This window comes from Lolium perenne, chromosome 4, assembly GCF_019359855.2.
Source record: "Lolium perenne isolate Kyuss_39 chromosome 4, Kyuss_2.0, whole genome shotgun sequence".
Taxonomy (NCBI): Eukaryota; Viridiplantae; Streptophyta; class Magnoliopsida; order Poales; family Poaceae; genus Lolium; species Lolium perenne.
The window spans coordinates 200,133,834-200,149,809 of NC_067247.2; the positions used below are offsets into that span (position 1 = coordinate 200,133,834).

The 15,976-nt window shown below is 45.4% G+C and overlaps 1 pseudogene; it reads left to right on the forward strand.

Moving 5' to 3' along the window:
* The first annotated feature begins 9,090 nt into the window (after window positions 1-9,090).
* Window positions 9,091-15,347, forward strand: LOC139839252 (uncharacterized; annotated as a pseudogene).
* Window positions 15,348-15,976: the final 629 nt, after the last annotated feature.

Here is a 15,976-nt window from a genome sequence, read left to right on the forward strand (position 1 = left end):
GCCACAAAGATGCAAAGTACTCAAACTAAAGACAACATAAGCATCAACGCCCACAAAACAATTGTGTTCTACTCGTGCAACCATCTATGCATAGACACGGCTCTGATACCACTGTAGGGATTCGTAGCATAGAAAACAAAAAATTTCCTACCGCGAGAACGCAATCCAAGCCAAGATGCAATCTAGAAGATGGGAGCAACGAGGGGATGAATGAGACTAACCCTTGAAGATTTCCAAAGCCTACGAGAGGAGGCTCTCGTTGCTGTGGTAGACGATCACTTGCCGCTTTCAAAAGCGCGTAGAAGATCTTGACGGTGCCACAATCGGGCAGCACCTCCGTACTCGGTCACACGTACGGTGTTGATGAAGACGACGTCCTTCTCCCCGTTCCAGCGGGCAGCGGAAGTAGTAGATCCTCCTTGGAATCCCGGCAGCACGACGGCGTGGTGGCGGTGGTGGTGGATAACTCCGGTAGGGCTTCGCCTATGCGCTGCGGGAGTATTATGTGGAGGAGGAGAGGCTAGGGTTTGGGGAGAGGGGGTGGCTAGGGCGCCGGCCATGGGCAGCCCTAGGTGGTGCGGCCAAGAGTGGCTGCCCCCTCCCTCTCCTCCTCATTATATAGGTGGAAATCCCCAAGAGTTGTAGTCCAAGTCTTCGAATAAGACCCCAACAACAAAACCTCCCATAGGTGGGAAACCTACTCAAGGGGGGAGTCCTACCCAAGGTGGGACTCCCACCTTTCCCTTAGGTGGGGTGGCCGGCCACCTATGGTGGAGTCCCAGGTGGACTCCACCCCTTAGGGTTTGGCTGGCCATGCAAGGTGGAGTCCCTCCGGGACTCCTCTTTCCATGGTGATTTCTTCCGGACTTTTCTAGAACCTTCTAGAACCTGCCATAAATGCACCGGATCATTTCCAAATTTGGAATATGACTTCCTATATATGAATCTTATTCTCCGGACCATTCCGGACCTCCTCGTGATGTTCTGGATCCCATCCGAGACTCCGAACAAAACTTTGAACTCCATACCATATTCCATATCTACTTAAACGACATCAAACCTTAAGTGTGTCACCCTACGGTTCGCGAACTATGCAGACATGGTTGAGACCTCTCTCTGACCAATAACCAATAGCGGGATCTGGAGATCCATAATGGCTCCCACATATTCAACGATGACTTAGTGATCGACTGAACCATTTACATACGATACCAATTCCCTTTGTCACACGATATTTTACTTGTCCAAGGTTTGATCATCGGTATCTCTATACCTTGTTCAACCTCGTCTCCTGACAAGTACTCTTTACTCGTACTGTGGTATGTGGTCTCTTATGAACCATTCGTATGCTTGCAAGCTATTAGACAACATTCCACCGAGAGGGCCCAGAGTATATCTATCCGTCATCGGGATGGACAAATCCCACTGTTGATCCATATGCCTCAACTCATACTTTCCGGATACTTAATCCCACCTTTATAACCACCCATTTACGCAGTGGCGTTTGATGTAATCAAAGTACCTTTCCGGTATAAGTGATTTACATGATCTCATGGTCGAAAGGACTAGGTAACTATGTATCGAAAGCTTATAGCAAATAACTTAATGACGTGATCTTATGCTACGCTTAATTGGGTGTGTCCATTACATCATTCACATAATGACATAACCTTGTTATTAATAACATCCAATGTTCATGATCATGAAACTATGATCATCTATTAATCAACAAGCTAGTTTATAAAGAGGCTTGCTAGGGACTCCTTGTTGTTTACATAACACACATGTATCAATGTTTCGGTTAATACAATTATAGCATGATATGCAAACATTATCATAAACACAAAGATATATTATAATAACCATTTTATTATTGCCTCTTGGGCATATCTCCAACACCTCAAGCGTACATTCGGCCCCAACTAATGCCATCCTATGGCATCTGTTGTTCCACCACGACGACAGTTGGCGCCCACCGTGTGGCCAGCAGCTGTGCTTGCTGGAGTTTATATTCGGGCGGGCCTGCTCACCGTTTTCGGCGAGCATGTGGTTTCTAGCCTCGTCCAGCGCCTCGGCTTGCTGGATTTCGTCAACGACAACGCGGGGTGCTTCGCCAACGGCGGACACTTCCCTAAGAACGGCCGCATCTTCGAGTTCGGCTCGCACCGCATCTACTTCGGCACCGTGCCGGAGCGCCAGTACCCATCGCTGGTGCTGGTGGCGCCGGATCTGCCAAGGCCTGCAGCTGCTCGCGGGACGCGCTTCGACCGCGCCGCCGGCAGCGTCGAGGTGATGATGGCTGGCGCAGGAGGCGCTGGCAAAGGAGCTGCTGAGGAGGGCGCTGCGCATACCAAGTTCGGGCGCACGACGAAGCCACCGACCGAGCGCGACGAGATCATCGTCGGCACCTCCAACGCGCCACCGGCAGCAACACCGCTCCAAGCTGCTATGATTGTGTTGGCCACGCCCATCGCGCACAAGCCGATGCCGCGGCCACGAAGGTGGAGCTGGAAGCACACCGACAGACGCTGCTTACCGGCGCAGTGGACGTCATTCGAGCCCAGCAGGAGCTTAACCTAACCCTCTGTGAGTATAATGCAGCGCATGGCTTTGCTTCAGTTAGCGCAAATCCCGCTAGGGTAGCAGGCAACCGGCTTATGGCTTGTAACTTAGACCAGGATCTGCGTCGGGAAGTTCTTTCCGGTAAGAGTGTGTCGGTATCTTTGGGACCGGTAGAAAAACCTAAGTACAGCAGTCCGGATAAAACTATAAAAGCTGCTAGGGCTGCAGTAGAAGCATGTGAGTCACTATCAGGCGATGCCTTAGAAAAACAGCAAGCTCGAGTAAGAGAGTTACTTGATATGATTGAGGCACAAAATACTGAGCTAGCCCGGAACAACAAGGCAGCTGCAGCGTCTCAAACGATTCACTCGGCAAAGAATGCCGGAAGCAAGTCGCATGGGCAGGCTTGTAACATCCCAAATTTTAAAACAAAGAGAAAATGAATTTCCTTTTTCCAAAAATGAGAACCAACAAAAACTTTTCTTAAATTGGGTGCTATGCCTAGTGCTCATACCTAATACTTGTGCTTTGCCATGATGAGTGTTACTATGTTTGTGTGATAAACCCTAAAACCCTAAAGTGATCAAGTGAAGATCACATACCAAATAAAAGAGAAAGAAATCAAATAATAAAAACCCTAAACCCTAACCTTCTCAAATCCAAGTGGATCTATTTTGAGAAACCAAAATAAAGAAAAAGACATATGTGGGCATGTAGCCCTAATATGTAAATTTTGAACCCTACTTTTCTTACTTTGCTAAATTATGGTGAACCATTGCAAAACTTACCAAACCCTAAACCTCATCCCTCTTGTCATCAACCTTTGAAAAACAAAATAAAAAGAAATGATCTTAATTAAGAAAAAAGGGCATATGCAAGCCTATGGCTACTTTGTGTAAATGCTAAAACTTTGTTTGTCTACCTTGGGTAGATGATTGGAAATACCTCAACACACTCAACCAAGTACTTACTAACCAATTCAAGGGAGAAACAAAATAAAATCAAACATATGCATAGAGGCATATGTGGCACTTAGCCAAAATATCAAACCTTGACCTAGGCACCCATATTGCCCCAAAATGGTTTGAACCTTTTACCCAACTCAATCTAACACCAAAGAAACCTCATTCTTGTCAAAATAAAGCAAAGAAAAATAAAAGAATAAAAGTTAGAAAATCACAAAACCCTCACATATGGTTTATGCCATTTTTACAAATCTTTGACCTAGACCATTTTGGCCTTCACCATTAGTTGTTTTATGTTACTAAACACTTATTAAAACTTTTGGAATCAAAGAAACACAAATCAAATCAAATTCAAACTCAAATTGTGCTCACATAAAATAATGGTCAAATCTGCCATTTATATTCTGGTCACTACTTTGAGCCCCTCTATCTCAAAGTTTTTCAAACTACACTTTCCCAATTCTTTGCCTGTCATCCAAGAGCACATCAAGGTGAACAACTTTGGTAAAGACCACCATGCCAAATTCACTTTGTATCAAACTCTATGCTCATGCAAAGTTGAGACTTTTTGTTATGTGGAACAATCTCACACTTAGCAATTTTTGCCATTCTTTGAATTGGACAATCCCACCACCACCTCTCTTGGTCTCTGAGCATTTACAACTCAACCAAATACAAACTTTTCCAAATCTTGCAACCTTTTGAACCCATTTGAATTTGGGCAAAATTTGCAATTTACAAATATGGAACAAACCAAAAACCCTATTGTGAATAGCTTTGGCCTAACCCTACTGCCCCAAACTACTCCACCTTGTTCCCTAATCCGTCCTACCTCTATCACACCAAATAGAAAGCCTAGATGGAGAGCCATGCATGCCAAGCCACCACCATGCCGGCCGTGGCCATGAGCATCTCCCTCTCTTCCCTTCTCTCCACCGTGGCCTCGACCACCTTGCCAAATATGCTCGCCTTGGTCCCCTGAGCACGCCTGTGGCCGCCGTTCGTCGAGAGGTGGACCACAACGTCCTAGCCAGAACGCGCCCGCGACGTCCCGTGCGACACGGGCGGCATGGCCACGTCGCCTTGTGCACGTTCGTGCGCCCCACGGTGCACGCGTCGCCTCGACGTTCTGCGCCTTCCCCGGACCCCCTCTCTCGCCACGAGTCTCGCCACAGCACGGGGAACACGAAGGACACGCTGACGTAGCCGACCCGTGCCCGCCGCCGCCGGAGACAAGGACGAGATCCCGCTTCTGCCGCGCCAGTACGCGCCATCGCCCGACAGTCGTACGCCTCGCCGTACCGCGCCATTGATGCTCAAAGGACCGCTGTGACGCGCTGAGCAGTACGCCGTCCTCGCCTACCCCTTCCTCCGCCGGAACCGCCGCGCGCATGTCGCCACCACCACTGCCCCGCATCACCCTCACTTGCCTATAAAAGGAGAGCCCCCGCGCTTGATTTCTTCACACCAGTCGCCTCCCCTCCTTCCCCTCGTTCGCCAATCCCCCTTCCCCTCCTCGATTTGGCCCTCCATCGCCGGAATTTGACCGGAGTCTGCCGCACCCGTAGCTCATCGCCGTCGTAGATTCAGTCCACCTCAGGCGACGCCGCTGCTACCAATCGACTCCCCGTCGCCGACAACATCGTCTCGCTTCAACGCCGCCGCTCGCCGGAGTTCCTGCTCGCTGCCGACCCCCTACCCCCGCCGCGGCAGCAAGCCCTTCTCCCCGACGACGATGACGACGCACTGCCGCACGATCTTCTTCTGATCCTACGTCCCTCGATCATCCATACCGCTTCAGTGAGTTTGGCTCACTGACGGGTGGGGCCTGCTGTCAGCTGGCCCGCAGCGTTAGCTGGGCCGGCCCAATCCTTCTGCGCTGCGCAGCCTGTTAATTTTCCCGCCTAGGCCCGTTTATTCAAATCCCGTTAAATAATTTGGTATAAATTCAAACACTGGCTCTGTGCTAGAATTCAAATAGTTTCAAATCTAACCAACCAAATTTGATGAACTTTATATTGTTGAAAAGCTTGCAAAAAGATCTATCCAACCCCACTGGTCCCACCTTGAATTCTTGTGTAGAATTAATGTGATGAAAATAACAAGTCAGAGACTTTTCAGTATTCAAATAAATCTTAAAAATCAACCAATTTGAATTTTGAAGTGAATCCAATTGATATAATTCACATTTCACTTACACTAATTGTTTATGCAAAAATATGGTATGGTTACCTTGAGTGATCATGGCCCAAATTAAATAAAGGACTATATGGCGATTTTAGTTAGTGGATATTGTCCAAAACTATTATGCAAATCATATGAAGTGTTACACCTCATTTAAATCTTGGCCCAAGTACCTTCATATGAAGTTTGGACCCCTGGTAAAATACTCTCACATGAAATACTTGGTGATTTTAAATCACAAATAGAATTGTTAAATTGTATGAGGAACTCTACCTCATTTAAATCATTTTCTCAAATGATGATGATGAATGGTTGACTTAGGTCAACATGAATTCATGTATGATTGTTTGAGGAATTTAAATCTTGTCACAAACATTTCCAAATGAGGTAGAGACTCTGGTCATTTAGGTCTCATATGAATTGTTTGATGATATTAAGTCTTTACCATATTAAGATTAAATTGTATGAGGTGCTTCACCTCATTTAAATCATCTTCTTTTAATGATGAGTATGAAGAGGTTGACTTAGTCAACCTAGGTCATATATTATTCATGAGATAAATTAAATCTTAATAAGATAATGAGAGGAAATTATTTCTCTAAGTAATTGAAAATAACACCTAAATTAGTATGAGAGGAAATTATTTTTCTTAAATAATAAAAACACATCTACCCACTTAATAGTAATGTGTGATGCTAGTTTAAGTTGTGTAAATCATGAGTGTGCCTAGTTTAGTAAATAAGTTTGGTATGATGATTGTGTGCCCCATATTCGTATTTTAGACGTTAGTACCGAGGAGTATCAAGAGGAGGAGGAGTTCTACTTCCAAGGAGAAGAAGACCACTTTGACCAATTCCCCAACCAAGGCAAGCTAACACTCTTGCAAGCCACCCTAATGCAAAGCTCCACAAGAGCAATGCACCATTACATATTACTTTATGTTTAATGATCCTATCCTATGTTTTTACCTTGCAATCAGTTTTGCTTTGCTTTTTCAAAGTTTACTTTTTGATTTATGGTTCACTTGGTCTAGAGTAGCACAAGAGCATCAAAATTATCCTAGAGCAAACACAACTAGATAGCACCCCTCATGACTAGTTGCTATTGCTAAATAAATAAAATTGACTACTCTAGATGGGAACATGGGAAATGCAATGACTTTGAAAACCTTGGGATGATGATTCATTCTACTGAAAGATTTTGAAGGTGAATATGACTTGTGAATGACTTGGTGAATTTTACGAAAACTGATGGTTGGGTTTGGATGCGATACCATTCCAATTTTTGCAAGTACCCCCACAATACCTGATATGGGTAGGGCTTAACTAGAAGTTTATGTATCTTAGTATGGGTTCCCTCTAAACAAGCGTCATCGGGGTTATGCCAAGGGCTGCCTCCAAAGAAATATGAAATGATGTGACATGACGTGAAATGAGGTGAATGTCCGGCCCAAGCCCTGTGCAGTTCCCAGGCTGACAGTTTGTCTTCACTGGGAGGCCAAGCTCATGGGGAGAGATGCCTATTGATACGTCTCCGACGTATCGATAATTTCTTATGTTCCATGCCACATTATTGATGTTATCTACATGTTTTATGCACACTTTATGTCATATTCGTGCATTTTCTGGAACTAACCTATTAACAAGATGCCGAAGTGCCAGTTGCTGTTTTCTGCTGTTTTTGGTTTCAGAAATCCTAGTAAGGAAATATTCTCGGAATTGGACGAAATCAAAGCCCAGGGGCCTATTTTTCCATGAAGCTTCCAGAAGTCCGAAGACGAAACGAAGAGGGGCCACGAGGCAGCCAGAGCATAGGGCGGCGCGGCCCCTGCCCTGGCCGCGCCGGCCTATGGTCTGGGCCCCTCGTGCCGCCTCTTGACCTACCCTTCCGCCTACTTAAAGCCTCCGTGACGAAACCCCCAGTACCGAGAGCCACGATACGGAAAACCTTCCAGAGACGCCGCCAACGCCGATCCCATCTCGGGGGATCCAGGAGATCGCCTCCGGCACCCTGCCGGAGAGGGGAATCATCTCCCGGAGGACTCTACGCCGCCATGGTCGCCTCCGGTGTGATGTGTGAGTATTCTACCCCTGGACTATGGGTCCATAGCAGTAGCTAGATGGTTGTCTTCTCCCCATTGTGCTATCATTGTCGGATCTTGTGAGCTGCCTAACATGATCAAGATCATCTATCTGTAATTCTATATGTTGCGTTTGTTGGGATCCGATGAATAGAGAATACTTGTTATGTTGATTATCAAAGTTATATCTACGTGTTGTTTATGATCTTGCATGCTTTCCGTTACTAGTAGATGCTCTGGCCAAGTAGATGCTTGTAACTCCAAGAGGGAGTATTTATGCTCGATAGTGGGTTCATGCCTGCATTGACACCAGGACGATGTGAAAGTTCTAAGGTTGTGTTGTGCTGTTGCCACTAGGGATAAAACATTGATGCTATGTCTAAGGATGTAGTTGTTGATTACATTACGCACCATACTTAATGCAATTGTCTGTTGCTTTGCAACTTAATACTGGAGGGGGTTCGGATGATAACCTGAAGGTGGACTTTTTAGGCATAGATGCAGTTGGATGGCGGTCTATGTACTTTGTCGTGACACGAGTACGGATGTATGGAGCCGTTAGGTGACGCCCTGGGCGACGCCCATGGCGACGCCCCCTTTGGCGGCGTTTCTCCGCCGTTCGGCGGGAAGTTCTGGTGTCTGGCTGTTGAGGATGAAGAAGAGGAGGTTCGGGTGGAGCAGTCTCCCCGGTCGTCGGAGGTTTACCGGCGGTCATCACCGGAGGTTTCTGCCTCGTCATCTGCAAGGTACGTCAAGAGGTTGCAAAAACGTTTTGAGCAGCGTCGTGCAGCGATGCTCTTGTCGATCTCGCCTGGGGAATCGCGGATTTCATCGCCGGAGATACGCCGCCAGCAGCCGTGTAGTTTATCTCCGAGTGAAAAGATGTTGAAATATCCTGTCCTAGAGCCGACAGTATTTCTCATTCAAGATTTCGTTGCGTCTGACTGGGTTAAAGTTTTTCGGAAGGAAAGATGCCGTCGGTTCAGACGTGCTCATCATCCTTTCTCCGGCCAAGAGCGCCGTCGTCCCTACCATAGAGTATACCGGAGTTCTCCGGCCGGCGTGATTCGTGGATCTCATGCGTTTGGATCTCGCGGGTTTGAATTTCCTGGGCCACGTGGGCTTCACACAGCCAAAGGGCTGTTGCATGGTGATGGGTCCCATGGGTTGAAGCCCACTTCAGAGCGCAAGGGTTTTAGGGAAGTGCTGATTGCACGAGGATTGCCAGCGCCAATCTCTCGTCAATCCCTGGTCGCTTCCTCGTCAAGAGTTCGTTTGGCGGCTAGGGCTCTGCCGTCTATGGCGAACTCGCATGTTCCTCCTCGGGGTGCCAACCCGCAGCCACAGCCACCCTTGATGCGCCAGCCCATTCTCCCAAGATCTACCCCTGGTCGCACTGAAGCTGGTAGTGTCGGTGGGGGTGTGGCGGCGGGTGGTGCGCCCGCCGGTGTTTCGTCGATCGCTGCCGTGGTGGCTGGCGGCGTTGTCTCGGCTGGGAATGGTCAAGGTGTGCTTCAGCAGCCACCGGCTTCTCGTCAGGCTGGAGGAGGATCTGGTCTGGCTGGTCGTGGCTCTGGTTTTAGCGACAGAAGGTATGATGGATTCGATGATCGTGGCTACGGCGGCTTTCAGGAGGGTTACTACGAAGGTAATAATGGATATGGTAATGGCTATGGGTCGCAGAATAGGGGTAACTACCGATCTCGTCCTTATAACAATACTAGGCAGCAGTGGAATAGAAATTTCAATAGTAATTTTCGTGGGTCTGGTCGCTTCAATAACAATAACAACAACCGATATCAGCGTCGGTTTAATGTTAATGAGAATCTTGCTGTGGACGCCTCTGGTCAGGGGTCGGATGCCTCTTTGCTTGATGCTTCAGTCTCGGACGGGTCTATTGCTGCGACTAGTTCACAGTCTTTGGATGCCTCTTCTGTGGAAAATTCTGGTTTGGCTCTGTCTGCTCGTGCTCAGAAAAAGATTGATAAAATGCAGTGTCTAAAATGTAATGATTTTGGTCATTTTGCTGAAACTTGTACTGCTATTCTTTGCATCTACTGTGAAAAGATCAGCCATGAGTCCAAAAACCGCCCTCTGTTGTCTATGCCCAAGCCAGTGGCTATTTCTTATGGTGTTGCACGTAATGAGCTGCTGTTTCATGAGGTTCCAGCTTCAGACGATGTTACTTTCAAGCATGATAGTGGCAAAGTTGGTAAGATTTCAGTCAAGGGAGGCATTTTGACGGCCCCAGAGATTATTAAGGAGCTGCACTGGATTATTTCTGATAATCACCAGTGGGATCTTACTCTTATTGATGATGGTTCTTTCAAAGCTATTTTCCCTTCTAAAGCTGACCTTGCCAGGATGACTAAAATTATAAATGTGCCGGTTCCAGATACCAGCATGTTTTTGCATTTTGAAGAATGGTCTGCAGCTGAGCTTGACAGATTTTGTGTTACTCCTGTGTGGGTAAGGGTGCATGGTGTCTGTTACAAAGAAAGGTGTGACTATCTTGCTCTGTTTGGTGTTGGTTCTCTAATTGGAAAGACCAAAGAGGTTGACATGGTGTTCACTAGGGCTCACACCACGGTTAGAATGCTTGTGGAGGTTACCCGAGTGGAGTACATCCCTACTACTACTGTTGATCATATGTATGACGGGCAGGGATATGGTCTGTTATTTAAGCTTGAGAATCAGCCTACTAAGGAGAAGGAAGATGCTGTGATGAATGAAGCTAGCTCTGGTGATGATACAAATAAAGATAAGGGGCAGTATAAGGATATGCCAAAGGGCAATGATCGTTCTTTGGGAGCTGAGGTTAATCCCACGACAAAGCCAAAGCAAGACACTCCAAGGGACTCCTCTCCTCAAAATAAGCAAGTTGAAGGTTGCCTTTTGTTTGCTCATTCCACACCTAAGCCTAAGCAGGACCCTTTCATGCAAACTGCCCCTAAGAATAAGCAAGTTTTGGGCTGCTCTTTGCCTGCGATCAAGATTGGCCAGATTGACTGTCCTAGAGTGGAAAGTTTTAATGCAAAATCGTGGTCTGATAGCAAAGTCTCTGGTTTGGTTCCTCGGAAGCTTTGGGCTGACTATGATACTGATGATGATGAGTTTCTGGGATCTCCGTTACCTCGGGTGCATGCAACCTCTGCTCATCCTTCTACTGCTAGGCCAGTGTTTACACATGTTCTTGATGATGCTGTTGTTGATGCGTCGCTCTCCTCAGTGGATGGTATTTCTCCTGGCCGTGTCGCTTGCGCGGGGGAGAAAAACAAGTTTCCTCCTGCTGTGTATGTCACTGATGTGCCCCGATCGGCAGAGTCTGAGGTCACTCTGGCTGCGGTTGGTTTCTTGTCTGGTAATGATGCTGCAAGATCACAGGTTCAGAAAATGCATGTGAATGTTACCTCCTCAAATGTGCCTAGTGCTGCACACTTTCAAGTTAATGTGAATGACTGCTCTGCGCCATGTTCAGGTACCTCGTGTGGTAATATTCTGGAGCTAGAGACTCCATTTGCTTCTTTTCAATCGACTCAATGTTCTGAACATAATTTTTCCTCTTTGCAAGTTAATGTTCTAAAGCAACCTGGGTCTTCCGTCAAGTCTCAGACGAGTTCTTTAAGGAAAGGTGATGTCGATATCCTTAATGAAGGTACCTTTTGTTTTAACGTTCAGGAGCAAGAGTCTTCTGGTCTAATGGATGTTTCTAAACAACCTTCCTTTTTGTCTAAAGTTGTTTCCTCCTTTGATCCTATTGAAGAGGTTGGTGGTAGCAAGGCTGGCACGGGTGTTTATCTTGGTGGTCGGTACTCTGTCGATGATATTGTGGCATTTGGGGGTATTTCTTCACCTCGGCTGGACGCACGTTCAAGTGAACGTATTCGTCTTCAGGAGAACGCCGATGATACTCAGTTAGAGCGTGCTCAGAAATTGGCAAAGGCCAAGGACATTCCTTCCTATTCAGGTACTAATATGACCTCCAAATTTTCTCTTAGTTCTATCCCCAATGATGTTTTCTTACAAAGGGCTAAGATTTTGGGGGTATCTTTGGGGGCTTCACCGTCCCAAGCTGCTAAGTCTATAGCGTCTATCAAAGAGGTAGACAACCATCGCACCTTAATAATGATTCAAAAGAACCTTGACGAGGTAAAGAAATCTGAAGAACCTAATAATAATGATGACTCATTCCATAATGAGGTTTTAGAGCATGCGTCCTCTATTTCCTTGGACATTGGTGATGATGCCCAGTTAGCACCGGAGAAAAAAGAACCTATCCAGGAGGCGAAAAAATTTAAAGTTTATACAAGAAGAGAAAAGGTGGTACCTAAAGTTGTGCGTCGAAGTGTACGCCTGAGTAAGAAATATAAACCGTCTAATTAGTTATTTATTTCGATGAAGGGTTCTTTTTGGAATAGCGACGGTTTTAAAGATCCGGCAAAGCACCGTTTCGTGCGTGAGACGATCGCTGAGCATAAGCTAGACTTCTTTGCCATTTCAGAGACGGGTAGAGATAATTTTTCGACCCCTTTCTTGAATAATATTTCGGGGGGGGCAAGATTTCCAGTGGTATTGTCTTCCCCCTATTGGTAGGTCAGGGGGTATTCTTGTTGGGATCAATGCAGCCACGCTTTCCGTTCAGAAAGTTGTAGCCGGAGATAGATGTGTTAAGTTTTATGTTAAGTCGAAAGTTGATCATTTTTGCTGGGCTCTTGTTGCGGTGTACGGGGCGGCTCAAGATGAGACAAAACCCGAGTTTCTCGCCGAACTGGTCCGAATATGTGAGGATGAGTCTTTGCCGATCCTTGTGGGGGGAGATTTTAACATTATTAGGCGACAAGAGGAAAAAAATAATGACAATTTTAATGCGCGCTGGCCTTTTATTTTTAACGCTATTATTGAAAGTCTGGACCTGAGAGAGATAGCTCTCTCCGGAAGGCAGTTCACTTGGGCAAATCGCCGTGAAACCCCCACGTATGAGAAGTTGGACAGAATTCTTGCTAGTGTTTCTTGGGAGCAAAAGTTTCCTCTAGTTTCAGTACGGGCGCTTTCAGGATCAGGGTCAGACCACACCCCGTTATTACTAGATTCGGGAGAACATGCCTTTAAGGGGAATAAATTTTACTTTTCCTTCGAACTAGCTTGGTTTAATTATGATGGTTTCGCTGAGATAGTGGCTCGTGAGTGGGCCTCTATCACTTCTGGTTCTAACCCGATGGAGGTGTGGCAAAAAAAGATTAGGCATCTCAGGCAGTTTTTGAGGGGATGGGCGAAAAACCTTTGTGGGTCCTATAAGGCCGAAAAAGAGCACCTTCTTAGCATCATCGATTTTCTTGATTGTAAAGCTGAATCTGCTCCTCTTGATGAGGATGAGCGACGGGCCTTGCGTAGTGCTCAGGACGCTATCGCCAAACTCCGTCGGGATGAAGAATCTAAATGGGCTCAACGTGCTAAAGTTAAGCATGTCCAGGAAGGAGGGGAGAATACCAAATATTTTCATCTAATCGCTAATGGGAAGCATAGAAGAAAGAAAATTTTCCAACTTGAGCAAGACGAGGGAACGATTATAGGCCAAGAGAATATTAAAAATTATATTTCGGAATATTATAAAACTCTTTTCGGGCCTCCTATTCCGAATACTTGTGTTATGGATGAGTCTATGACACAAGATATTCCTCAGATCTCTGCGGAAGAAAATAGTATTTTGACGGCTTCATTTTCTGAAAAGGAGGTTTTTGAGGCTATTTCGCAAATGGAAAAGAATAAAGCCCCAGGTCCTGATGGATTTCCAGCTGAATTCTATCAACGCTTCTGGGATGTGATTAAAGTTGACCTCATGGCGATGTTTATTGCTTTTCAAAATGATGAGCTGCCATTGTTCCACTTGAATTTTGGGACAATTATTCTCTTGCCTAAGAAAGAGAATGCTACTCAAATCCAGCAATATCGTCCAATATGCCTCCTCAACGTTAGCTTTAAAGTGTTCACGAAAGTTGGGACAAATCGCGTGACGGGTATCGCAGAGAATGTTGTACAGCCAACACAAACTGCTTTTATGCCGGGTAGACATATTTTAGAAGGGGTGGTAATTCTTCATGAGACCATTCATGAACTTCATAGGAAGAAAATGGATGGAGTACTTTTTAAAATTGATTTCGAAAAAGCGTATGATAAAGTTAATTGGGATTTTTTACAGCAAACTATGCGTATGAAGGGCTTCGACCCTACTTGGTGTCAATGGGTTCAACGATATATTGAGAAGGGGAGTGTTAATATTAGGGTGAATGACGACATAGGTCATTGTTTTCAGACCAAGAAGGGGCTGCGACAGGGAGACCCTTTATCTCCTATTCTTTTTAATATAGTCGCTGACATGCTCGCTATTATGATTGAGAGAGCGAAGAGAGATGGTCAGGTTAGTGGGCTTATTCCTCATCTAGTTGAAGGTGGAATTTCTATTCTACAGTACGCCGATGACACAATTCTCTTTATGGAGCATGATTTAGACAAAGCCCTTAATATGAAACTAATTCTATGTCTTTTCGAGCAGCTATCCGGTCTCAAAATAAATTTTCACAAGAGTGAGATTTTTTGTTTTGGGAAGGCCAAAGATATGGAATCAGACTATAAGACTTTATTTGGGTGCGACATTGGGTCTCTGCCATTCAGATACTTGGGAATTCCAATCCATTTTCGAAAGTTAAGAAATGGGGAGTGGAAACCTGTAGAGGATCGTTTTGAGAAAAAACTCAGTTGTTGGGCGGGCAAGATGCTCTCTTACGGAGATCGATTAACACTTATTAATTCTGTACTCACGAGTCTGCCGATGTTTATGCTGTCTTTTCTTGAGATTCCGGTTGGGGTTAGAAAAAGATTAGACTTCTTTCGATCCCGTTTTTTTTGGCAAAGTGATGGGCATAAGAGAAAATATAGACTGACGAAATGGGAGATTATATGTCGGCCAAAGGAACAGGGGGGTTTGGGCGTTGAGGTACTCGAGTTAAAGAACAAGAGCCTCCTTAGCAAATGGCTATTTAAACTTATAAATGAGCAAGGTGTTTGGCAAGAATTACTGCAGAATAAGTATCTAAAAGATAAAACTTTATCTCAAGTTATTGCGAAACCATCAGACTCTCCGTTCTGGAAAGGGTTAATGGGTGTGAAAGATGATTTCTTCATGAGAGGGTCGATGGAGGTAGGGAATGGTCAGAATACTAGATTTTGGGAGGACGCTTGGCTTGGGGATAGACCTCTTTGCGAGCAATATCCTTCTTTGTATTGCATTGTCAATCAGACTAATGTTTCGGTAGCCCAGGTTTGGAATGCGACCCCCATAAATATAGGTTTTAGACGGGCACTCTCGGGTAATAGGTGGGATAGATGGGCTCACCTTGTTGTTCGTCTTATGGGAGTTCAGCTCTCAGATAATGATGATGTTTTTCATTGGAATCTCACAGCATCAGGTCAATTTTCGGTTAAATCTATGTACCTTGATTTACTAGATGGTCATGCTGGTGATTTCAAGAAGTATATTTGGAAAATCAAGGTTCCACTAAAAATCAGAATTTTTATGTGGTTCCTTCTCAAGAGGGTCATTCTCACAAAAGATAATCTCAAGAAGCGTAATTGGCAGGGGTGTTCTAAATGTTGTTTTTGTGATCAAGATGAGACAATTCAACATTTATTTTTTACTTGTCCGTTTACAAAGATCCTTTGGCGTATTGTTCACATGACCTTCAATATTCCACCTCCTGCTAATGTGTCTAATCTGTTTGGAAATTGGTTAAATGGTGTAACTAAGAAAAATAAAGGCCACATTAGAGTTGGTGTGTGCGCTTTACTTTGGGCAATATGGAATGTCCGCAACAATTTTATCTTTAACAAAAAAAGTTTCCCATCTTTTCTGCAGGTTATTCCACTAGTTACTCATTGGATCCATATGTGGTCCTATCTCCAGCCGGAGGATGCGCGCCTAGACATGGATATTGGGTGCAACCGCTTGGCGATGGTAGCACGGGATTTATACAGCCGGTGCGGTTGGCGTACTGATAGGCAGCTCACATGAAGATCTTGTGGCGGCTTGTTTTCCTCTTTTTCTTTAGATGGCTGTTTTATGTGGAAACTTTGTGTGATCCATGATGTGTTTTAAGTTTGTAACTCAGACTGTTTAAATAAGTTTAATAAA